The sequence below is a fragment of the Mirounga angustirostris genome, unplaced genomic scaffold, assembly GCF_029215605.1.
Source record: "Mirounga angustirostris isolate CCGP_5_RB_7025 unplaced genomic scaffold, mMirAng1.0.hap1 SCAF_16, whole genome shotgun sequence".
NCBI lineage: Eukaryota > Metazoa > Chordata > Mammalia > Carnivora > Phocidae > Mirounga > Mirounga angustirostris.
The window spans coordinates 44424656-44450407 of record NW_026991724.1 but is presented as its reverse complement, the minus strand read 5'-3'; the positions used below and the strand labels follow the sequence as shown (position 1 = coordinate 44450407).

Below are 25752 nucleotides of genomic sequence, written 5' to 3'. Positions count from 1 at the left end.
AAGGGAATCTTCTGGGGCGCTGGCAAAGTTCTTAATGTTAATTTAGGAAACTGTGATACAGCTCTATTCTTAAGATTTGTGCACTTTATATATGCTATATCTCATAAAAATGTTTGTTGTTTTTTTTTTAAAGATTTTATTTATTTGACAGAGAGAGAGAGATAGCGAGAGCAGGAACACAAGCAGGGGGAGTGGGAGAGGGAGAAGCAGGCTTCCCGCTGAGCAGGGAGCCCGATGTGGGACTCGATCCCGGACCCCGGTATCACGACCTGAGCCGAAGGCAGACGCCCAACGACTGAGCCACCCAGGCGCCCCTCTCATAAAAATGTTTTTAAAAAAACTATCAGAACCATGTTTTGGTAGGGACATGAAGCAATGAGATGTTTCAAATATTGCTGTGCATGCATAAATTTGTGCACCCACTTAGGTAATTATTTTGGTACTATTTAGTAAAGTGCAAGATATATGACCCAGAAATTCCATGGTCTGGTAGATAAATTCATGCACATGTATCCTTTGTAAAAGAATGCTGTGGCAGCACTGTTAATAAAAAGTCACAAACTAGAAATGGCTCAAATGCCCATCATTGATTGAAGGGATGAACAACAGTGGTATACTTCAAAGGACAGAATACAATATAGCAAAGAAAACAAATGAACCACTACTATACCGAATATGACAATTCTCAAAAACATAGTTGTACAAATAAACAAAAGAAAAAGAAAAAAGACAATACGATAGCATTTGTAAAAGTTTTAAAATGAGGGAAAACTACAGTATAATACTTAGGTAGACAACCTAAGTGAATAAACCTCGTACATTTATCCACTCACCAAGCAATCACACAACCACTACGGGGACATACAGCTAGAGGTAACCCACAACCAAAGCACACCCAGGGCCTCAAATGGTCACATGGGCACAATCACACATTTACCAAGAGGACATTCAGTCACAACCGCACTGTCACAAGTACCTGACACCTGCAGATGGTCGCACAGTCACAATCACACTAACCACAGATAAAACCACATAGTATTCACAGGTACCCCCACCTGTACTCTGCAGCACACGGCCACAATGTCGCACAATCACACACCCTTATGGGGACAAACGCTGTATCACATCCACGGAGTCACAAGCTCCCCACACCCTCACACACAATGCCGCACGTGGTCCCAATCACACACACACCACCGGGTCGCATCCAATCTTACCAGCACAGTCACGGGCTCCCAGACTGTGCTGCACACTGGTAATCACTGGAAGCACTTACTCACCATAGGAACAGCTAGTCACAACCACACGGTCATTCACCACATCCCGCCAGACACAATCCTACAATTTCAATCTAACCTACCCAGCCGTACAAAGCCGAGCCTCCGGCTCCGCCCTCTCCTGGGGATCCTCACCTCAGGCCTTCCAAGCTTCCAGAACAGCAGAAGTCCCCACAGCGCTGCAACAGTTGCCGGTGTAGACCCGAAGGTCCCGCCAGCGCGTGACTTTGAGGCTGAATTCACGCGAGAATCACAATGATGCCGAGGAGTTCTCTGGGAAATGTAGTCAGAAAATTACCTATGGCGAACAAGATAGCTCCCGGTCGCCAGGCTTTCTCTCAGGGGTTAGCTGCAGCCCCGCTTGCTTAAAGGATTGCTCCCCTTTATGGAACCGCGCACCGGAGGCCACGCAGAGCCTGGTTCAGTCTTAGGCAGTGGCCTCCAAGGAAGGCCACTCCGACGTGTTTGAAATGGGATTGCTTCTCGGACCCACCTTATTATCCCCAGAATACGGGCTCAGGAAGAGGAGGGCTGGTTTGGTTTAGGTAAGACTATTCGCACCGTTGAGCCTTCTGGGAACTGTAGTTCGGAGCCGGGAAAGCGGTGGATGGACCGTTTGAAATTCGTCGGCATTCTTCACAGCTTGCTCCGGGCTACACCCCAGAGACTTCTGGGGGTGTCGCTGCGTCCAAGGAGTGCGCAGGCTTCTTGGGTTGCCCTTTCGGTGTTTGTTCGGGCGTGAGTTTGGCTTGCGTTTCCTCACTGCGGAGGAATTGTGGGACCTGAACTTCTGAGACTGAAAGCTGGGGTGACCGAAACGAAGGAGATTAGAAAGTTGCGACGGGATTGGGGAGGTCCAGAGGGAGGAATCGCTAAAACTTGAAACGGGGTTGTGGAGGCCAAAAGGGAGGGGTTTCCCACGTTGCAAAGGGGGCTGGTATTTTTCTGTGCTACTGGTTTCTGAATGAAAGTCAGGGCGTGAGGAGAATGAGGAGGCGGTGAGACAGCCTTTGCAGGAAGCAAGTAATGAGATTCCCGGTGTGTGTGATTTGGGATGTTGGGGGTCGGGAAAGAGGGAGAAACGGGACTCAGGATTGTGTGTGTGTGTGTGTGTGTGTAATGGGTGATTTAAATAAGTATCACTGTATGTATGAGTGGGATTATATCTTGGAGAGTAGTCGCTGAGCCTCAGTGGTAAAACAGTAACAAGGATAGATTTTCCTAGGACATCTTTTTTTTTTTATGGGAGGAAGTTTACATAATTGAGCTATGAAGTGAGCTAAAGCTTGACTTTTGTGTAAAAACAGTAGCATTATTATGGAATTGAAATAAAAATAGCATTGTTTTTTTAAAAGAGAAAGTCTGTTTGAAAGGAACTGGGTTTTTTTCTTTTTTTTTTTTTTTAATGGGGTGTTTGCTCTTGCTTAGAGTACAGATCCTAGAGACAAAGCAGTTCAGGCTTCTTTGTTCTTTTAATGTCCTGAGGGAAGGGTGTAGGTCTAAGGGAGCTGACTTGTGAAATCCTGGAGTAAGAAAGTTTGGAGGGTAGTGTCGACCATTGGAAATAGCAGAAAAGTGAATTAGTGTTATTCCCATTTTCTTAAGAAAAAACTGGCCTTAGAGAGATCAAAGAATAAAAGTTTAAAGTTTCTCAAGGAGCCTACTCAGATAAACTAATAATTCCTTCGGGTTACCCCTAGGCCAGGTGGATTTTGTTGGTTATAAAAATAGGTTGCTCTTATTTGCAAAGGTGCTTTCTCCAAGAATTTACTACAGTTGCTTTTAATAATTTTATTATATTTTACTTTTTTGAAGATTTTGTTTTTAAGTAATCTACATCCATCCTGAGGCCCAAACTCACAGCCCAGAGATCAGGAGTTACATATTCCACTGACTGAGCCAGCCAGGTGCCCAACATAATTTTAAATAAAAGGAGAAAGTAAGATTGGGTCTAAGATTCGTGTAAGTAAATTTTGTATATACAAACAAAACCTTGGAATAGGATAAAATTCTTCAGGATATCTTAGTAAGAAATAAATAAGACCTGTTTAAGAAAAAATTTAAGACCCTATGAAGATACACAAAAAAAGACTTAAATGAAAAGTTATACCACATTCTTGAATAGAAATCCTTCATTATAAACATGTCATTTAAATTAATTTATGAATTTAACATCCCACTGAAAATAATATCTTTCTCTAGATAGGTAGGAGTTACTCTAAAGTTCAAATGGAGGGTAGTCTGGCTGGCTCAGTCAGAAGAGCAAGTGACTCTTGATCTTGGGGTCATGAATTCAAACCCAATGTTGAGTGTAGAGATTACTTAAATATTTTTTTAAAAAGTAAAGTTAAAATGTAAAAACAAAGGCAAGAATAGACTGGAAGAAAAAAGCAATGTGGGGCACATGGGGCTAGTCTTATGATATAACAAAACATATTCTAAAAGTTCAAAAATTTAACTAATATGGGATTGTCATCTGACTGGACAGGCCAGTGGAACAGAATAGAGAATCCAAAAATAGAACTGGAACAGAATAGAGAATCCAAAAATAGAACTAAATAAAGAAGTTTAGTGTATGGTGAACAGGGCATCTCAGATTACCCCTCAGGTGAATGGGGAAAATGTGAACTTTTCAACAAAGGTAATAGGGACAACTTGATAGACTTTCTAGAAAAAAGAGTGGATTATGACCTGTACTGAATGCAGAGTTAACTCCAAATGGGTCAAAATTTAAAATTGAAACAAAAAACTTAAATTATAAAGACTGAAAACTTGAGTGAATTACTTTATAACCATGGAGGGGGGGAAGACCTTTCTAACTTCAGATTCTAAAAATCAAACCATAAAAGATTAATTATCCTTTCTAAATGGAAAAAAGAAGTTGAAGTGGCAAACTGGAAACATAATTTGCATTTTATAGTTACAAACAAATGGCTAACCTCCCTAATATATAAGGAGCACCAAAAAAAATTGATTAAAAGACTAATAATCCAGTAAGAATGGAGAAAGAGATTAACAAATAATACACAGAACATAGTCTTCATGTTCTCAAATGTATGAAAATATGCTCAACCTCATTCATAATCAGATAACTTTCATTAAAACTATATAGATATTGATTCTTACAGACTAGAATGGCAGAAATTCCCCAAATTTGAAAACCTATATTGCTAGAGGGACTGCAGATTGGTACAAACTTTTTGGAAGGCAATTTGGTAGCATATATCAAAATTCCAATTGCATTTAACTTTTCACTGAGCAATCCCACTTCTGAGATTTTATCCTACAGTTATGATGATGTATATCCAAGATTATTCATATAGCAGTCTTCACAATAGTGAAGATTAACCGTAAATAAACCATTGAACATAATGCAACATTATGTAATTGGAGAAAAAACTGAGAACACTGTCTATGGCCTGATACAAAAAGCCTCCAAAATATATTAATGAAAACAAAAACACCATGCAGAACCTTATGTGATACTGTTCTACTTTTTGTATAAGAAAGGGGGGAAATGGATAAGAATAAGTATTTGTGTTTGCATAAAGAACTGAAATTTGCAAAAGAAACTAATAAAAATAATTTCTGTGGCAGCCATTGAGGTCAAGAGGGTGGGTAGGGACAAAGAAGGGCATTATTTTTTACTGTATACTCTTTTGGGACATACTTTTTATATTATGTATAAATATTACATTATAAATATGATTCTATTCATTGTCATCTTTACATGAGAAGGAAGAGTTGTGTTCTTCACATTTCTTTTCAGAAACCTATCACAACTGCAATCTTGACAACTTCCTTGAGACCACTCATTTTTCTAATTCTGATCCTCTGATTAGAAATAAAACAAACAAATTTTTTTTCCACTTGTCTTTATTTTTTTAATTTTTAATTTTTAATTTTTTAAAAAGATTTTATTTATTTATTCATAAGAGAGAGAGAGGCAGAGGGAGAAGCAGGCTCCCCGCTGAGCAGGGAGCCCGATGTGGGACTCGATCCCAGGACCCTGGGATCGTGACCTGAGCCGAAGGCAGACGCTTAACCATCTGAGCCACCCAGGTGCCCTATAAGGTTCATTTATTCAGCAAATATATATTGAGTGCTAATTATACAATAGACACTCAAGATACATCAGTAAACAAACAAATCCCCATCTTTAAGGAGATTTCTATGTAGTATTGCCAGATAGGGGGTTGAAAGAGATAGTGATCAAATATATAAACTGTGTAGGAGATCAGATAGTAATAAATGGTACAGAAAACAATAAAGCAGAAAAAGCAATAAGGAATGAGAGGAGAGATGCGACTTGAAATAGAGTTGTCAGGGATGAAGGTCAAATCTGGCAAAGATTTGAAGGGGGAGAAGGGAGAGAAACATGGAAATTTGGGAGAAGACCATTCTAGGCAGAAGGAACAGCTAGTACAAAGGCCCTGAAGTGGGGGCCAAACTTGAGGTTAAGGGCACAGTCCTCTAGACTTCCAACATCAACTGTAAGCTCAGACCTCCCCATGGCCACCCTCACTTCAGACAGTTGGCTATAAATTTGGAGGTCTCACAGATGCCCTCAGTTTTGATAACTTGCTGTAGCAAGTCTCAGAACTCAGGAAAACACTGTACTTGTTATTACAATTTTATTGTAGCAAAATAATACAAATTAGAACCAGCCAAAAGAAAAGACACAGAGCAGAATCTGGGGCTTAGAGAGTCCCAGATGTCAAACCTGTGTCTCCATGGGTGTATTACCCTCCTAGTGTCAATGAGTGGCAATATGTGCGTGGAGTATTGCCAACCCAGGAAGCCCACTCAAGCTCCTATGTCCAGAGTTTTTATCAAGACTTAATTACATAGGCATGATTGATGGAGTCATTGGCCATGTGAACAAAGTTGATTTCCAGCCCCCTCCACTCCCTAGAGGTCAGGGGTTTGTATGGCTCCATGCCCCAAAGGTCTAATCACACAGTTGGTCTTTTTGGTGTGGTTGTCCCCACCCTGAGTCATCTCCTTAGCATAAACTATTGAGGGGTCCACCATTAAGTCACCTCATTATCATAAAGTATCAGGTGTGGTATGGGGCCCACCATGAACAGAGACACTCCTATCACTTGGTAAATTCTACAGTTTTCGAGGTTACCTTCTAGGAGCTCAGACAAAGGTTTTAGGTGAAGTTAATTCTTCACTACACATCCTCTCAGTAATCTTGAGGAGTTATGGAGTCAAATGCAACAAGAAAACTAGTATTTGAGGTTTTTGTTTTTGTTTTTCCTGAAGACATTTCTCAAGTTTTTTTCCTGCTACAATCTAAAACTTGATTTTCTCTATACCTGTTAGCTGTCCTCTGGGGATATTATCATTCTCTTGGGTATTTTCCTACATTTCTTTCCTGTGTGGGGTTTCTTCTGTCCTTAATGTCGTCTCTTCCTTTCTCTTGAGTTACTACAGTTGACCCTTGAACAACACTAATTTGAACTGCCCACTTATGTGTGCATTTAAAAAAAAAATAAATACAGTACGGTACTGTAAATGCATTTTTCCTTATGACTTTCTTTTTTCTAGCTTACCTTATTGTAAGAATACAGTATATAATACATATAACGAACAAAATACATGTTAATCTACTGTTTATGTTATCAGTAAGGCTTCTGGTCAACAGTAGGCTATTAGTAGTTAAGTTTTGGGGGAGTCAAAAGTTACAGAGGATTTTCAACTGCATGGGGTCGGTGCCCCTAACCCCTGCATTGTTCAAGGGTCAACTGTACTTCATTTTTGTGGAATACATCCTCCAGTAATATCCTGGCTAAAGTATTTGGGCCCCTGCATGTATAAAAATGTCTTTATCTTGTTTTCTCACTTGATTAATAACTTGGCTAGATTTACACTTCTAGATTAACATTTTTCCCCCAGAATTTTGTTTATTTTTTATTTTTTATTTTTTTTTTAAAGATTTTATTTATTTGAGAGAGAGAGAATGAGAGAGAGAGCATGAGAGGGGGGAGGGTCAGAGGGAGAAGCAGACTCCCTGCCGAGCAGGGAGCCCGATGCGGGACTCGATCCAGGGACTCCAGGATCATGACCTGAGCCGAAGGCAGTCACTTAACCAATTGAGCCACCCAGGTGCCCTCCCCCAGAATTTTGAATGCATTGTACTATATAGCTTAACTTAAAGATGGTCTCTATGCTGGGAAGTCTATGACCTTTGGATACTTGTCCTTTTATATAGGACAGGTTTTTTTCTCTTTCTATTTAGGATGTTCTCCTTATCCCAATTAAGAAATTTAACAATGATACACATTAGTGTGGGTCTTTTTAAAAACTGGAAGGACACTGTGTGTTTTTTAATACGGAGATTCATAATGTATAGTTTTAGGAAATTTTCTTTAGTTCTTTGAAATTTTCTGCACTCAATTTTTATCATTCTCCCTCGGTTGTCTTTTTATTTATTAATATAAAAATTTCAAATATATACAGAATTACAGAGGACTATATTTAGATAATTAGTAAGCGTTTGGATTTATCCTCTTCTTTTCTTTTTTTTTTTTAAGCTTATTTATTATTTTTAGTAATCTCTACACCCAACCTGGGGCTTGAATTCACAACCCTGAGATCAAGAGTCCCATGCTCTATTGACTGGGCCAGCCAGGTGCCCCAATCCTCTTATTTTCTAATCTTTTCCCCTACTGTTAGGGTGACCAGTGATGAGGGCAGCAAAGAATTGCACAGAGAGTGGAGCAACAAGTAGGACAGAGTTTATTCACTCTCCAAGGGAGGAGAGGGGCCAGACATCTAGAGAAATGTCAGCCTCGAGTTTCTGTCAGGCAGACTGAAGGGGTTTTGAAGGATGTGAGAGGGTTGTAGCTGTGCCTATGGGGGATGGGTGTGAGGAGGGGGTGGCTAGGTAGAACAGGAGGTGGTAGAGGGAGAGGGAGAGAGAGAATCCCAAGCAGACTCCCCACTGAGCCTTGAGCCCGTTGCGGGGCTCAATCCCAGGACCCTGAGATCATGACCTGAGCCAAAGTCAGATGCTCAACCTACTGAGCCACCCAGCAACCCTCCTCCCCCCGCACTTGTGTTTTTAAATATATACCTCAGTGTTTTGATTGGAGAATTACTAGTTTTAGTCTTCATTTGTTCTTGCTAGAATACAGAAATAAGATTGATGTTTATAGGTTGACCTTGTACTCAGTTTTGATAAAGTCATTTATTAGTTTTAGTTTTTTGGTAGATGGCTTGGAGTGTTGTAGTTAGATAATCATGTCTATAGAGACAGTTTTAGTTCTCCATTTCCATTTTGATGCCCCTCCTCCTTCTTCTTCTTCTTTTTTTTTTTTTAATTTCACTGGCTAGGACTTCCAGTATGACATTCAATAGGAGTGATGAGAGTGGACATCATTGTGTTGTTCCTGATCTGGGACAGGAGGCAATTCAGTCTTTTACAATGTGTGATAGGTCCTCTATTAGTTTAAGAAAGGTCATTTCTGTTCCTAGATTGCTGAGAGTTCCCATCATGAATAGACATTAAATTTTGTCAAATGTTTTCTCTGCATTAGTTGATATGATCATCTGTTTTTGTTTTTAGTTTATTACTATGGTATAGTACATTAATTAGTTTCCATATATTAAACCAGTGTTGCATTCCTCAGATAAAAACCAGTTTGTGATGCATTCTATATTGCTGGCTTTGATTGCTAACTTTTTGTTGAGCAAATTTGTGTCTATGTTAATAAGGAATATTGGTCTGTACTTTTTTTTTGGTACTGCCTTTGTCTGGTTTTGGTATCAGAGTAATGATAGCCTCATAAAATGAGTTGGGACATTTTCCCTTCTGTGTTTTTGGTAGAGACTGTGCAGAATTGACATTATATATCCTTTAAATATTTGGTGGATTACAACCACAAATCATCTAGGCTAGAATTTTCTTTCGTGGAATGTTTTTAAATATGAATTCAGTTTTTTTCTAAAGATTTTATTTATTAGAGAGAGAATGAGAGAGAAGGAGCAGGGGGAGGGGCAGAAGGAGAGGGAAAAGTGACTCCCCACTGAGCAGGGAGCCTGATGTGGGGCTTGATCCTAGGACCCCGGGATCATGACCTGAGCCAAAGGCAGACGCTTAACCAACTGAGCCACCCAGGCACCCTGAGTTCAATTTTTTTCTTTTGTTAATTAAAGTGTAGTTGTTATATCATGTAAGTTTAGTGTACATAATATGTTGATTTGATTCGTTCATATATTGTGGTATGGTTGCCACTGTAGCATTGTTAGCACCTCTACCACATTACATAATTATCATTAATTTTTTGTGGTGGGAATAATTTAAAAAAAATTTTTTTATTCTTATGTTAATCCCCATACATTACATCATTAGTTTTAGATGTAGTGTTCCATGATTCATTGTTTGTGCATAACACCCAGTGCTCCATGCAGAATGTGCCCTCCTCAATACCCACCACCAGGCTAACCCATCCTCCCACCCCCCTCCCCTCTAGAACCCTCAGTTTGTTTTTCAGAGTCCATCGTCTCTCATGGTTCGTCTACCCCTCCGATTTCCCCTGCTTCATTCTTCCCCTCCTGCTATCTTCTTCTTTTTTTTTTCTTAACATATATTGCATTATTTGTTTCAAAGGTAGAGATCTGAGATTCAACAGTCTTGCACAATTCACAGCGCTTACCAGAGCACATACCCTCCCCAGTGTCTATATGTGGTGGGAATAATTAAGATTTCATCTCTTAACAAGTTAAATGTTTATAATACAATATTGTTGTTTATAATCCCTATACTGTGCACTACATCTCCAAGACTTACTAGTTGCAAGTTTGTACTACTAAACAATATATCTCCTGTTCTCCCAGCCCCTAGCCCTTGGTAACCACCATTTTACTCTCTTTTCTTATGAATTCAGTTTTTTTGTTTTGTTTTTGTTTGTGTGTATGTGTTTTTTAGATTTCACATGGGAGTGGTATCATATAGTATTTGTCTTTCTCTGTCAGATTTATCTCATTTAGTATAAAATCTTCAAGGTCTGTCCATGTTGTTGCAAATGGCAGGATTTCCTTCTTTCTCATGGCTGAATATTATTTGTATGTGTGTGTATATATACATGCATATGTGTATATATGTATGTATATTCACATCTTCTTTATCCATTCATTGTTGATGGTGCTTGGGTTGTTTCCATACCTTGACTTTTGTAAATAATGATGTAATAAACATGGGAGTGCATATATCTCACCAATATACTATTTTCATTACCTTTGGGTGTATAGCCCAAAGTGGGTTGTTGGGTCATATGATAGTTCCAGTTTTAATTTTTTGAGGAACCTCCATATTGTTCTCCACAGTAGCTGAACAAATTTACATTCCCATCTATACTGTACAAGGATTCCCTTTCTCCATGTCCTCACCAACTCTTGTTATCTCTTGTCTTCTTGATGATAGCCATTCTAACAGATGTGAAGTGATATGTCATTGTGGTTTTGATTGTATTTCCCTGATAGGTAATGATGTTGAGCATCTTTTCAATGTACCTGTTAGCCATTTGGATGCCCCCTTTTGAAAAATGTCTATATAGTTCCTCTGCCCATTTTGTAATTGGATCATTTGGGGGCTTTTTGTTTGTTTTGTGTGTGGTTTTTTGTTTGTTTTTGCTATTGAGTGGTATTAATTCCTTACATATTTTGGATCTTAAACCCTTATTGATATATGCTTTGCAAACATTTTCTCCCATTCTGTAGGTTGCTTTCTATTTTGCTGATTGTTTCTTTTGGTGTGCAGAAGCTTTTAAGTTCTTTGTGGTCCCACTCACTGATTTTTGCCTATTGCCTTTGCTCTTGGTGTCATATCCAAAAATATCATCGCTAAGACAAATATTGAGGAGTTTCTTTTCTATATTTTCTTCTAGGAGTCTTATGGTATGATGTCTTATGTTTAAGTGTTCCATCTGTGTCTAGTTAGTTTTTGCAAGTGATGTATGACAGGAGTCCCAGTTCATTTTCCTGCATATGGTTATCCAGTTTTCCCAACACCATTTGTTGAAGAGACTACCCATTTGGTGTCTTGGGTCTCCTTTTGAATATTAGTTCACTGTATATGCAGGTATTTAATTATGCATTCTATTTTGTCGGTCTGTTTCTCTTTTTTTTCCCCTTCTTTTCTTTTTCCTTTTTTCCTTTTTAATTTTATTTTAATTCCAGTATAGTTAACATACAGTGTTATATTAGTTTCACGTGTACAATGGAGTGATTCCACAATTTCATGCATCATCCAGTGCTCTTCTTAATCCCCACCATCTATTTCCACCATCCCCTCACCCACCTCCTCTCTGGTAACCATCAATTTGTTCTCAATAGTTAAGTCTCTTTCTTGGTTTGTCTCTCTCTCTTTTTCTTTGCTCATTTGTTTTGTTTCTTAAATTCCACATATGACTGAAACCATATGGTATTTGTATTTCTCTGACTGACTTATTTCACTTAGCATTATACTGTCTAGCTCCCATCCATGTCATTGCATATGGCAAGATTTAATTCTTTTTTATGGCTGAATAATATTATGATGTAATATTATAATGTAATAATGTAATATATGAGACATCTTTCTATTTGTATCTTGGCATATAATTGTTCATATTGACCATATGTATTTCTGTAGAATCAGTTGTAGCATCTCCTCTGTCATTATTGATTCAATTTACTTGAGCCCTGTCTCTTTTTAGTCTAGTTAAAAGTCTATTGATTTTATGTTTACAAAAACCAGCTCTTAGTTTAATTTTTCTTTCTATTGTTCTTTTTCTGGTTTGTATTTCATTTATTTCCATTCTGATCTTTATTATTTCCTTTTCCCACTAACTTTGGGCTTAATATATTCTTCTTTTTTCTGGTTCCTTGAGATGTGAACTTTGGTTGTTTGTTTAAGATTTTTCTAATTTCCTAATATGTTTATTATCATTATAAACTTCCCTCTCAGATCTGCTTTTGCAGCATCCCATCGGTTTTGGTTGTTGTATTTCCATTTTCATTTGTTTTTTGTTTTGTTTTTAATTTTATTATGTTATGTTAGTCACCATACAATACATCATTAGTTTTTGATGTGGTGATCCACGATCCATTGTTTTCATATAACACCCAGTGCTCTATGCAGTACGTGCCCTCCTTAATACCCATCACTGGGCTAACCAATCCCCCCTCCCCTCTCCCCTCTAAAACCCTGTTTGTTTCTCAGAGTCCATAGTCTCTCATGGTTCATCTCTCCCTCCAATTCCCACCCCCCTCATTTTTCCCTTCCTTCTCCTAGTGTCCTCCATGCTATTCCTTATGTTCCACAAATAAGTGAAACCATATGATAATTGACTTTCTCTGCTTGACTTATTTCACTTAGCATAATCTCCTCCAGTCCCATCCATGTTGATGTAAAAGTTGGGTATTCATCCTTTCTGATGACTGAGTAATATTCCATTGTGTATATGGACCACATCTTCTTTATCCATTCATCTGTTGAAGGGCATCTTGGCTCTTTCCACAGTTTGGCTATTGTGGACATTGCTGCTATGCACATTGGGGTGCATATGGCCCTTCTTTTCACTACATCTGTGTCTTTGGGGTAAATACCCAGTAGTGCAATTGCTGGGTCATAGGGTAGCTCTATTTTTAAAATTTTGAGGAACCTCCACACTGTTTTCCAAAGTGGCTGTACCAACTTGCATTCTCACCAACAGTGTAAGAGGGTTCCCCTTCATCCACAACCTCTACAACATTTGTTGTTTCTTTCCCTGTCCATTTTTGCCATTCTAACTGGTGTAAGGTGGTATCTCAATGTGGTTTTGATTTGGATTTCCCTGATGGCTAATGATGATGAACATGTTTTCATGTGTCTATTAGCCATTTGTACGTCTTCTTCAGAGAAATGTGTTTTCGTATCTTCTGCCCACTTTTTGACTTGATTATTTGTTTTTTGGGTGTTGAGTTTGAGAAATTCTTTATATAGGTCTTGGATACTAGCCCTTTATCTGTAGTGTCATTTGCAAATATCTTCTCCCATTCTGTGGGTTGCCTCTTTGTTTTGTTGACTGTTTCCTTTGCTGTGCAGAAGCTTTTTATCTTGATGAAGTCCCAAAAGTTCATTTTTGCTTTTGTTTCACTAGCTTTTGGAGATGTATCTTGAAAGAAGTTGCTGTGGGTGATGTCAAAGAGGTTACTGCCTATGTTCTCCTCTAGGATTTTGATGGATTCCTGTCTCACATTGAGGTCTTTCATCCACTTTGAATTTATCTTTGTGAATGGTGTTAGAGAATGGTTGAGTTTCATTCTTCTGCATGTGGCTGTCCAATTTTCCCAGCACCATTTATTGAAGAGACTGTCTTTTTTCCATTGCATGTTTTTTCCTGCTTTGTCAAAGATTATTTGACCATAGAGTTGAGGGTCCATATCTGGGTTCTCTGTTCTGTTCCATTGGTCTATATGTCTGTTTTTGTGCCAGTACCATGCTGTCTTGGTGATCACAGCTTTGTAATATAGCTTGAAATCGGGCAATGTGATGCCCCCAGCTTTGTTTTTCTTTTTTTAACATTTCCTTGGCGATTTGGGGTCTTTTCTGATTCCATACAAATTTTAGGATTGTTTGTTCCAGCACTTTGAAAAATGTCATTGGCATTTTGATCGGGATGGCATTGAAGGTATAGATTGCTCTGGGTAGCATAGACATTTTAACAATGTTTATTCTTCCGATCCATGAGCATGTAATCTTTTTGTGTCTTCCTCAATTTCTTTCATGAGTGTTTTGTAGTTCCTAGAGTATAGATCCTTTACCTCTTTGGTTAGGTTTATTCCGAGGTATCTTATGGTTTTTGGTGCTCTTGTAAATGGAATCATTACTCTAATTTCTCTTTCTACAGTTGCGTTGTTAGTGTATAAGAAAGCAACTGATTTCTGTGCATTGATTTTGTATCCTGCCACATTACTGAATTGCTGTATGAGTTCTAGTAATTTGGGGGTGGAGTCTTTTGGGTTTTCCACATAAAGTATCATGTCGTCTGCAAAAAGAGAGAGTTTGACTTCTTCTTTGCCAATTTGAATACCTTTTATTTCTTTTTGTTGTCTGATTGCTGTTGCTAGGACTTCTAGTACTATGTTGAACAATAGTGGCGAGAGTGGGCATCCTTGACGTGTTCCTCATCTTAAGGGAAAGGCTCTCAGCTTTTCCCTATTGAGGATGATATCTGCTGTGGGTTTTTCCTAGATGGCTTTTATGAACTTGAGGAATGTTCCCTCTATCCCTATACTCTGAAGAGTTTTAATCAGGAAAGGATGTTGTATTTTGTCAAATGCTTTTTCTGCATCAGTTGAGAGGACCATATGGTTCTTCTCCCTCCTCTTATTAATGTGTTCTATCACATTGATTGATTTGCGAATGTTGAACCACCCTTGCATCCCGGGGATAAATCCCACTTGGTCGTGGTGGATGATCCTTTTAATGTATTGTTGGATCCTATTAGCTAGGATTTTGTTGAGGATTTTGGAATCCATATTCATCAGGGATATCGGTCTGAAATTCTCCTTTTTGATGGGGTCTTTGCCTGGTTTGGGGATTAAGGGAATGCTGGCCTCATAGAATGAGTTTGGAAGTTTTCCTTCTGTTTCTATTTTTTCCTTCTGTTTCCTTCTGTTTCTATTCTTCAGTAGAATAGGTATTATTTCTTCTTTGAATGTGTGGTAGAATTCCCCAGGGAATCCATCAGGCCCTGGACTCTTGTTTTTTGGGAGGTTTTTGATCACTGCTTCAATCTCTTTACCGGTTATTGGCCTATTCGGGTTGTCAATTTCTTCCTGTTTCATTCTTGGCAGCTTATAGGTTTCCAGGAAGGCCTCCATTTCATCCAGATTGCTCAGTTTATTGGTATATAGTTGTTGATAATAATTTCTTTTTTTTTTTAAGATTTTATTTATTTATTTGACAGAGAGAGACACAGCGAGAGAGGGAACACAAGCAGGGGGAGTGGGAGAGGGAGAAGCAGGCTTCCCGCTGAGCAGGGAGCCCGATGCGGGGCTCGATCCAAGGACCCTGGGATCATGACCTGAGCCAAAGGCAGACGCTTAACCATCTGAGCCACCCAGGTGCCCCAGTTGTTGATAATAATTTCTAATAATTGTTTCTATTTCCTTGGTGTTAGTCGTGATGTCTCCCCTTTCATAATTTTATTAATTTGGTTCCTTTCTCTTTTCTTTTGGATAAGTCTGGCCAGTGGTTTATCGATCTTGTTAATTCTTTCAAAGAACCAACTTCTAGTTTTGTTGATCTGATCTACTGTGTTTCTGGTTTCTAATTCATTGATCTCTGCTTTAATTTTAATTATCTGTCTTCTAGTGCGTGGCTTAGGCATCGTTTGTTGCTTTTTCTCTAGTTCTTTAAGGTGTAGAGTTAGTTGGTGAATTTGGGACTTTTCTATTTTTTTGAGTGAGGCTTGGGGTGGCTATGTATTTCCCCCTTAGGACCGCCTTTGCAGTATCCCATAGGTTTTGGACCGATGTGTTTTCGTTCTCATTGATTTCCATGAATTGTTTAAGTTCTTCTTTGATTTCCTGGTTGACCCAAACATTCTTGAGCAGAGTGGTCTTTAGCTTCCAAGTGTTTGAATTTCTGCCAGATTTTTTCTTGTGATTGAGTTCCAGTTTTAGAGCATTGTGGTCTGAGAATATGCAGGGAATAATCTCAATCTTTTGGTATCGGTTGAGACCTGATTTGTGACTCAGTATGTGGTCTATTCTGGAGAAAGTTCCAGGTGCGCTCGAGAAGAATGAGTATTCTGTTTTTTAGGGTGGAATGTTCTGTAACTATCTATGAGGTCCATCTGGTCCAATGTATCATTCAAAGCTCTTGTTTCCTTGTTGATTATCTGCTTAGATGATCTGTCCATTGCTGAGAGTGGAGTATTGAGGTCTCCTACAATTAACGTATTGTTATCAATATGACTCTTTATTTTGTTTAACAGTTGGCTTATGTAGATGGCTGCTCCCATGTTGGGGGCATACATATTTACAATTGTTAGATCTTCTTGTTGGATAGACCCTTTAAGAATGATATAGTGTCCTTCTGTGTCTCTAATTACAGACTTTAGTTTAGAATCTAATTTGTCTGATATAAGAATTGCTACCCCAGCTTTCTTTTGAGGTCCGCTGGCATGGAAGATGGATCTCCATCCCTTCACTTTCAGTCTGGATGTATCTTTAGGTTCAAAATGAGTCTCTTGTAGGCAGCATATGGATGGGTCCTGTCTTTTTATCCAATCTGCAACCCTGTGCCGTTTTATGGGAGCGTTTAGGCCATTCACGTTGAGAGTGATTATTGAAAGATACGAATTAGTTGTCATCATGTTGCCTGTGAAGATGTTGTTTTTATAGATTGTCCCTGTAAATTTCTGTTATATATCTCTCTTGGGGTCTTTCTCCTTTTATAGAACCCTCCTAAATATTTCTTCCAGGGCCGGCTTAGTGGTCACATATTCTTTCAAATTCTGCTGGTCGTGGAAGCTCTGCATCTCTCCATCCATTCTAAATGAAAGCCTTGCCAGATAAAGTATTCTTGGCTGCATGTTCTTCTCATTTAGTACCCTGAATATGTCTTGCCAGGCCTTTCTGGCTTGCCAGGTCTCTATGGATAGATCTGACGTTATTCTGATGTTCCTCCCTCTGTACGTAAGGAATCTCTTCCCCCTAACTGCCCTTAAGATGGTTTCCTTGGTTCTAAGATTTGCAAGTTTTATTATTACATGCTGGGGTGTTGGCCTGTTTTCCTTGATCTTGGGAGGGGTCCTCTCTGCCTCTAGGATGCGAATGTTTGTTTCATTCCCCAGATTAGGGAAGTTCTCAGCTACGATTTGCTCAAATACATCTTCTAGTCCTCTCTCTCTCTCCACTCCCTCCGGGATTCCAATGATTCTGACATTGGAATGCTTCATGGTGTCACTTACTTCTCTGATTCTATTTTCATGGATTCTGAGTTGTTTTTCCCTGGCCTCCTCTTTTCCCTTTTTATCTATTATCTTGTCTTCCAGGTTGCTTATTCGTTCTTCTGCCTCAGTTACCCTAGCTGTTAGATTATCTATATTGGATTGGATCTCATTGATAGCATTTTTAAGTTCTGCCAATTCAGCTTTCATTTCTGCCCTTAGAGACTCTATGTTGCCATTAATTGATTTCTCCATTCTAGCCATTGTCTTCACAGTTGCTAGCCTGAATTCCATCTCTGACATCTTTTATATCTGCATCCATTTGTAAATCTGCAGCATAAATCATAATCTCTGAGTCTTTTCTATTTTGGGGGCTCCTCCTCCTAGTCATTCTGTTGATGGGTGTTTGAGGGAATGTATAGAGTCCAAATTATTGACCATAACCCAAGCAAGATGCACCTGTTTTCTTGGGACCTTAGGGTTGCTGGTCTCTTGTTTTCCCAGCCTGTCTTCTGCGGGAGGGGCCTGCCGGGCTGTTACTCAGGCAGCCCTGTTTGGGCAGCGTTGCCCTGCCCCCGTGTGGCGGAGGATGGGCTCAGCAGGAATCAGTCTTTGGGGCTTTTGTTCTCTGGCGGCTTTCTCTGGCGGCTTTCCCTGGGGGCTTTCCGTGTCTCTTCCACGAGTCAGAGCAGAAGAGACCATTTCCAACCCTCTGCCTCAGAGCAGAGAGACTGCAGTCTGTTCTTCAGTGAGCTCTCCAGGCCACACAGTCTCCGTTTCTGTCCATGCTGCTATAAACTGCAGCGTCCTGGGTTGTGCACATATCTCCCAGTCCTGCCTCCAGATTGGAGCATGTCTCTGCCCTTTGTGCTTCTAAAACCACCAGCCGCCCCCAGTTCGCAGGTGCGACCCCCGCCGCACCGGGTTGTCGCCCCAGGGGCTGCCCTAAAGTCCTTTCCCCGCCGCTACTGGTCTGCGAGTCTGTGCCCCATCCCCAGCGCGGGAGGCTGTTGCTCAGCCGCAGTGTAGGATCCCCATGGCCAGGCACCCTCCCGCTGCCGTTTATCCTCCGATATCTGCCTGTGGAATCACAGCTCCCCGCTTCGTACCTCGAAACCAACTGCCTGCGATATTCTGTTTGTAGAGATCCAGATCTTCTTATATCTCAGGCTGGTTTCGTGGGTGCTCAGAGTGGTCTGATAGATATCCAGCTCAATTCCGGGGACCAGTTGAAATAGGGTCCCCTACTCCTCCGCCATCTTTCCTCTGCTCCCATTTTCATTTGTTTTGAGATTTAAAGTATTTCTCTTTTGATTAGTTCTGTGGCCCATTGGTTGTTCAGAATTGTGTTTTTCGTTTCCACATATTTGTAGATTTCACAGCATTCTTCTTGCTGATTTCTTGTTTCATACCATTGTGGTCAGAAAAGATACTTGGTATGATTTCAGTAATCTTAAATTTGCTAACCTTGTTTTGTTGCCTATCATATGATCTATCCTGGAGAATGTTCTGTGTGCACTTGAGAAGAACATATGTTCTGCCATTGTTTGATGAATTGTTTACATATATGTGTTTTAGGTTCTTTTTGTCTAAAGTGTGGTTCAATTCCATTGTTTCCTCGTTGATTTTCTGTCTGAATGATCCATCCATTGTAGGAAGTGGGTTATTGGTCCCCTATTGTTGTTGCATTGCTATCTATTTCTTCCTTAAGGTCTGTTAATATTTGCTTTACACATTTAGCTGCTCCCATGTTGGATGCATAAATATTTGCATAAATATTAAATGTTTTATCTTCTTATTGGATGGACCCTTTTATCATTATACATTGACCTTCGTTGTCTCTTACTACAGTCTTTCTCTTAACGTCTATCTTGTCTGATGTAAGTCTAGCTTCCCTCTTTCTTTTGGTTTCCATTTGCATGGAATATCTTTCACTCTGTGTCTCTTACAGGCAGCATATAGTTGGGTCTTGTTTTTTTTATTTATTTAGCTGTTCTATGCCTTTTGATTGGAGAATTTTGTCCGCTTATATTTAAAGTGATTGTTGAAAAAAATAAAGTGATTGGGCGTCTGGGTGGCTCAGTCGTTAGGTGTCTGCCTTCGGCTCAGGTCATGATCCCAGGGTCCTGGGATCGAGTCCCACATCGGGCTCCCTGCTCTGCGGGAAGCCTGTTTCTCCCTCTCGCACTCCCCCTGCTTGTGTTCCTGCTCTCGCTATGTCTCTCTCTGTCAAATAAATAAAATCTTAAAAAAAAAAAAAGTGATTATTGATAGATTTGGACTTACTATTGCCATTTGTTAATTGTTTTCTTGCTGTTTTGTAATTTCTTTCTTCCTTCCTTTTTCTCTTGCTCTCATCTTTTCTGATTTGATGATTTTCTATAGTGGCTTGCATGAATTACTTTATCTTTTGTATCTCTACTGTAGGTTTTTGTTTTGTGGTTACCCCAAAGCTTATATAAGCCATCTTGGAGTTATAATAGTATGTTTTAAACTGATAACAAATTATGATTGGATTTGCCTTCTAAAGCTCTACATTTTTATTCTGTCACCATGTTTCATGTTTTTGTTTTTGTTTTTAAAGATTTTATTTATTTGACAGAGACACAGCAAGAGAAGCAACACAAGCAGGGGGAGTGGGAGAGGGAGAAGCAGGCTTCCCGCATAGCAGGGAGTCCGATGTGGGGCTTGATCCCAGGGCCCTGGGATCATGACCTGAGCGGAAGGCAGATGCTTAACGACTGAGCCACCCAGGTGCCCCTTCATGTTTTTGATAACACAATTTTCATTTTTTATCCTGTATCTATTAAGTTCTTGTTATTATTCTTATTTGTACTAATTTTGTCTTTTAATCTTCATACTAGGTTTATAAGTGATTAACTCACCACCATTACAACACTATTCTGAGTTTACCTATATATTTACCTTTACCAGTGAGATTTATACTTTCATGTTTTCCTGTTATTAATTAGTGCTCTTTCTTTCATCTTATAGAAGTCCATTTAATATTCTATAACATGGTGTAGTGATAATGATCTCCTTATCATTTGCTTGTTTTCAAAACTCTACATTTCCTTCAACTCTGAAGGACAACTTTGCTGGGTAGAGTATTCTTGGTTGGTTGATTTTCTTTTTTCTTTCAGCACTTTCAGTATATTGTGCCACTCTCTTCTGGCCTGTTAAGTTTCTGCTGATAGTCTTAGGGGGAATTACTTTGTTCATAACAAGCTCTTTTTCTTTTATTGCTTTTAAGATTCTCTCCTTGCCTTTAACTTTTGACATTTTATGTATTCATTTATTTTTAAAGATTTTATTTATTTATTTGAGAGAGAGAGAGAGCATTAGAGGGTGGGGAGGGGCAGAGGGAGAGGGAGAAGCAGACTACCTGCTGAGCAGGGAGCCCGATGTGTGGCTCCATCCCAGGAGCCTGAGATCATGACCTGAGGCAAAGGCACATGCTTAACTGACTGAGCCGCTCAGGCACCCTAACTTTTGACATTTTAATTATAAGGTATCGTAGCGTGGGTCTCTTGATTTTTCTTTTTGGAAACTTCTGGGCTTGCTGGATCTGGATGTTAGTTTTTTTCACCCATGTTAGGGAAGTTTGCAGCTATTCTTTCTTTTTTTTTTTTTTTTAAAGATTTTATTTATTTATTTAAGAGAGAGAATGAGATAGAGCATGAGAGGGGAGAGGGTCAGAGGGAGAAGCAGTCTCCCTGCCGAGCAGGGAGCCCGATGCGGGACTCGATCCCGGGACTCCAGGATCATGACCTGAGCCGAAGGCAGTCGCTTAACCAACTGAGCCACCCAGGCGCCCCTGCAGCTATTATTTCTTTGAACAAATTATTTGTCCCTTTCTCTCTCACTCATCTCCTCTGGACCCGTATAATGCAAATATTTTTCTACTTAATAATGCCCCTGAAATCTCTTATAAACCTTTTTCATTTTTTTTCTTTTTGCTCCTCTGAATAGATGAATTCTGTTGCCCTCTCTTTATGTTCACTGATCTATTCTTCTGTTTCATCACGTGGGCTCTTGAATCCCTATTGAATTTTTCAGTTCTATATTTTATTCTTCTGCTCTGTCTTTTCTTTTCAATACTTTCTTATATTTCCTGTGTCCTTGTCGAAATTCTCACTTTGGGGCGCCTGGGTGGCTCAGTTGGTTAAGCGACTGCCTTCGGCTCAGGTCATGATCCTGGAGTCCCAGGATCGAGTCCCGCATCGGGCTCCCTGCTCAGCGGGGGATCTCCTTCTCCCTCTGACCCTCTTCCCTCTCATGCTCTCTGTCTCTCATTCTCTCTCTTTCAAATAAATAAATAAAATCTTTAAAAAGAAAAAAAGAAAAAGAAATTCTCACTTTGTTCATGCATTGTTTCCTGACCTCAGTGGACATCTTTATAACAATTATTTTGAACTTTCTATCAGACAGATCACTTACGTCTTTTTCATTAAGGTCTATTTCTAGGATTTTTATCTTGCTCTTTTGTTTGGAGCATATTTTTCTGTTTCTTCATTTTCCTTCACTCTGTATTGGTTTCTGTGCATTTGATAAAACAGCTACCTTCCTCAGTCTTGAGGAGTGGCTTTGTTTAGGAGATGAGCCATGTCTTAGCTCTTGGTTGTTTCTTAAACCTTTGTGCTTGTCTAGGCTTGTTCTTAATGACTCCCAGTTGTCGAGAGTGTGCCAAGACCTATCAGTGTCCCAAAGGGAAGAATCTCAGTCAGCACCTAGATACAGGCTCATTGGAACCACACCCTCAGCAGCAGCTTTTAAAGTATACAGATATACCTCTTTCAGGGGAAGACTGGGAGATGAGTGTTTCTGTCCTTCCTCTGCACTGAGCCCTGGCAGGATAGCCAGTTAAGTTCCTTAATTTGCTACTGTCTTGTTGAACCAATGAACACAGCCCCACTGGCCACCAGAAGCAGAATATCAAGGGTTGTGTCCTCTGGACAGCATCCACCATAGTTAGGGTGCCAGATGTATGCACAAGTTCCTTTCCTGGAGTCCCCATTAACCTGTGTTAGGGCAGAGGAACAGCATGAAGGTTGTGTCTGCTGGTATCCTCAGTCTCTGCAGAGAATTATATTTGGCCTCTAGATGTTTGTTAAATTAGAAGACTGCCCCTCAGCTCACAGCTCTTAGGCTTTTTCCATAGTGTGCTGAGCCTTTTGGGGATGGATGGCCAAGCCTGTTAGGTACAGTTTCTTAGTTTGCTATAGTCTTTGGGTCTCATGGATACAATCCCCATTTGCTTTCAGAGCTGGATATTTTGAGGGACTATCTCTCAGGTATAAGTCTTTTCTTTAAAAAGATTTATTTATTTATTTATTTATTTGGGAGCCAGAGAGTGAGCAGGGGGAGGGGCAGAGGAAGAGGGAGAGAGATTCCTCAAGCAGACTCCCTGCTGAGCGCAGAGCCCAACTTGGGACTCGATCCCAGGACCCTGAGACCATGCCTTGAGCCTAAATCAAGAACCAACCACTTAACTGACTGAGCCACCCAGGTGACCCTCAGGTATAAGTCTTTTTTTTTTAGGATTTTATTTATTTATTTGACAGAGAGAGACACAGCGAGAGAGGGAACACAAGCAGGGGGAGTGGGAGAGGGAGAAGCAGGCCTCCCGCGGAGCAGGGAGCCCAATGTGGGGCTTGATCCCAGGACCCCGGGATCATGACCTGAGCCGATGGCAGACACTTAACGACTGAGCCACCCAGGCACCCCATGTATAAGTCATAATAGTGGTGTTCCATACATGTGGTTCAAACCCTCCACTCATTAGGGAGAAGCTAGGATTTGAGTTCTCTCCTGATGGTTTGCCACTGTGCTGGGGTGGGGTATTTGTGAAGATTGTATGTCACACACTCCCACCCTAGGAGTAGAGAATCTGAATCCACCTTCCAAGGGAGCTGAGTGAATGAGCAGAATGTGACAACTGGAATGGTGGTTTGAGTATAACAGGAAGTGTTCATATCAGTCTCAGTCTTCTCTCATAACAATTCCAACTCTTCCCATACTACTGATACCCAATAAAAACCACTCCCCCATGGTTTGAAACATCTTGGGTCCAATTAGTCATTGCCCCTGGTCTGGAAAGTGATTCATTTTTTTTTTTTTTTAAGATTTATGTATTAGAGAGAGCATGCGTGTGTGTGCACACAAGTGGGGAGACGGGCAGATGGAGAGAATCTTTAAGCAGACTCCCTGCTAAGCACACAACCTCTGAGATCATGACCCAAGCTGAAACAAGAGCTGGACACTTAACCGACTGAGCCATCAAGGTGCCCCTGGAAAGTGATTCTCATAGATCATGTTAGCAAGTCTGGATTTTTCTCCTCTCAAAAGTTATTTATGGAAATTACTAAAAGTTAAGAGCATAAAAGTATAGGGTAGTCTGAAATATTTATATATCGTGTTGTGTGCCATGCAGCCATTATGTGCTAGGGTTTCTGGAGAGACCAGATGTGCATCACCCCACCCTTTACCCATCAGTTGTTATCTAACTGAGTTTTAGGACAAATAGTTAAGATGTAGGGAGGCCAGATATTACTTTTATTATAGATAAAGGCAAATTGGAGTATGGTCACTGTAGAAGTCCAATGAGCTTTCTGTTTGGACTCCAGAAATACAGCCTGACCCAGTGAATCATGACAGTGGCAAGAATAGGCTCTCAATCTCCAAGTTCACATCTTGACCTAGAGCATCGGGGAATGCATGCTTTATGCAGATAGGCAGATTCCAAAGTGAAGAGGAAAGAAGGGCCAGGACACCTCATGCCTGGGTCTTCTTCCAAACTCTGTATTAATCTGGATCCAGTGTGAAGACAGGAAACCACACGTTAATTAAAACAGGGGAAGTTTAATATAAAGAATTAGTAAGTGGCAATAATAATGTAACTATTAAGATGGAAAGGGACTCTAAAGGGACTCCAGGGCTGAGGCAGAGTACCCAAGGAAGGACAATCTTGGAAGGGAAAGGGTTCACATTTCATCAAAGACTACTAGCTGGTAGAGAAGTTTGCTTGTTTGCTCAGGCCAGATATGATTCATATTCATTAGGCAGTTTGGTGAGCAGAGCCTAGAGATAGGCATATAGAGGGAGTTTGGGGCACCACTGTGGACACTACTGGAACCTGGAGCTGTAGAGACCTTTCTCTGCAGGAACCTAGCACACATCCATGAAGGGCTTGGGCCAGAACAGCTCCAGGTTAGCTATGTGGAAGAGGTCGGGTACTGGCTTGCATGAGGTCCCCAGTGTGCATGTGTAGGCCTATGAAGAGGGTATAGGGAGTATAGACCTAGCTGGGGTATAGACACATGTTTGAAAATCTCCTGTGATGCCTCTCACTTGGTCAAGAATGGAGAAAACATGGTGGCCAAATGCTAGAGAAAGCTGTGCTTCAGAGGCATTTTGTAATGGAGTAAACTGTGGGGCAAAGCTTTAGAGAAGAGAGCCTACTTTCAGAAACCTGGAGAGGAAGCCACACCAGAACTAAGGAGAACTCCCTCCCTCTGCAATGTCTCTCCAGTACCCTCTAATGACAAAGCTTACCATTATGCCAGCTGGTAAAAAAAAAAAAAAAAAAAAAAAAATTTAAAAAGTAAAGATCTGTTTTCACCCATCAGGCAACAAAAGGTTAATTTGGACCAGAGAGGCAACAAATTCTCTAATCAATTATTTTGCTTTACCTCTCCAGAAGAGAAATAAAAAGTAGGACAAGAAGCCAGGAGTATTTAGGGAAAAAAATCTCTCCTCTTGAAGAATAGATGAGTGGGGAAGATGCATTCTCCACTAACATTCCCAAGCTTTTTCTTCTGTTAATTCAGTGGATCTGGCTGGTTATAACCCTCTGAAATCAATAGTTTAATAGTTTATTAGTATAGTCTTGCCTGTATCTTCTTGAGATCAGTGCATCCATACTAACTCTTGCTACCTAGGACATCCTTTTTTTTGGTTTTGTCTTGTTTTTAAAGATTATTTGAGAGAGAGAGAGGGAGATAGAGCACGAGTGGGGGGTGGGGAGAGGGAGAAGTAGACTCCCCAGGATCATGACCTGAGCTAAAGGCAGACACTTAACCGACTGAGCCACCCAGGTACCCCCAGGACATACTTTTGAACTGCTAATGGGCATGCATAGTTTGTCTCCAGAAGTCTCTGAAATGGGTCATTAATAGCACATTAGTAAAATTAACCCCAAGGTCTTGTTTTACCCAAGTGCCAATTCAGTGACAAAGATTCTTTGACCAAACTTTAGACTCCTGAACCTTCTAGATCTATCTGTGCACTTATTTATAAAATCAAGATTTAGTAAGAATCCTCAGTCAAACTAGAACCCTCTACCCTTAATACATGATCACCCTTGATATCTGATCAAGTTGCTCATCCTCCACCTTCTCCCAGGTGCTGTGTGATCATGCTGGCCTGCCTTCAGCAGGAATCCTCTTTGGTTGGTTTAGCCAGAACACCCTTACCCCTGGTGTTTCCTCTTAGAATTTTTCCATCCACTGACCCTCACCCTGCTCCCTGACTATACATTTCCA

General features: G+C 40.3%; 1 protein-coding gene and 1 long non-coding RNA gene across 5 annotated transcripts in view; one reads left to right on the top strand and one right to left on the bottom strand.

Moving 5' to 3' along the window:
• The window catches only part of LOC123855605 (zinc finger protein 82 homolog), a 56667-nt gene extending 54443 nt beyond the window's left edge, over window positions 1–2224 (bottom strand). The window contains exons 1-2 of one of the 4 annotated variants that reach the window (XM_045891412.3): window positions 1771–2223; window positions 1413–1550 (exon numbers count right to left, since the gene is read on the bottom strand). The gene's annotated coding sequence lies outside the window, so the exon portion shown is untranslated. Of the gene's footprint in view, window positions 1–1360 lie in introns of all 4 variants that reach the window. The other 3 variants (XM_045891410.3, XM_045891413.3, XM_064581391.1) reach the window with 3 other exon arrangements.
• The window catches only part of LOC135362858 (uncharacterized), a 120452-nt gene that overhangs the window by 77737 nt on the left and 16963 nt on the right, over window positions 1–25752 (top strand). The gene's annotated exons all lie outside the window — the stretch shown is intronic.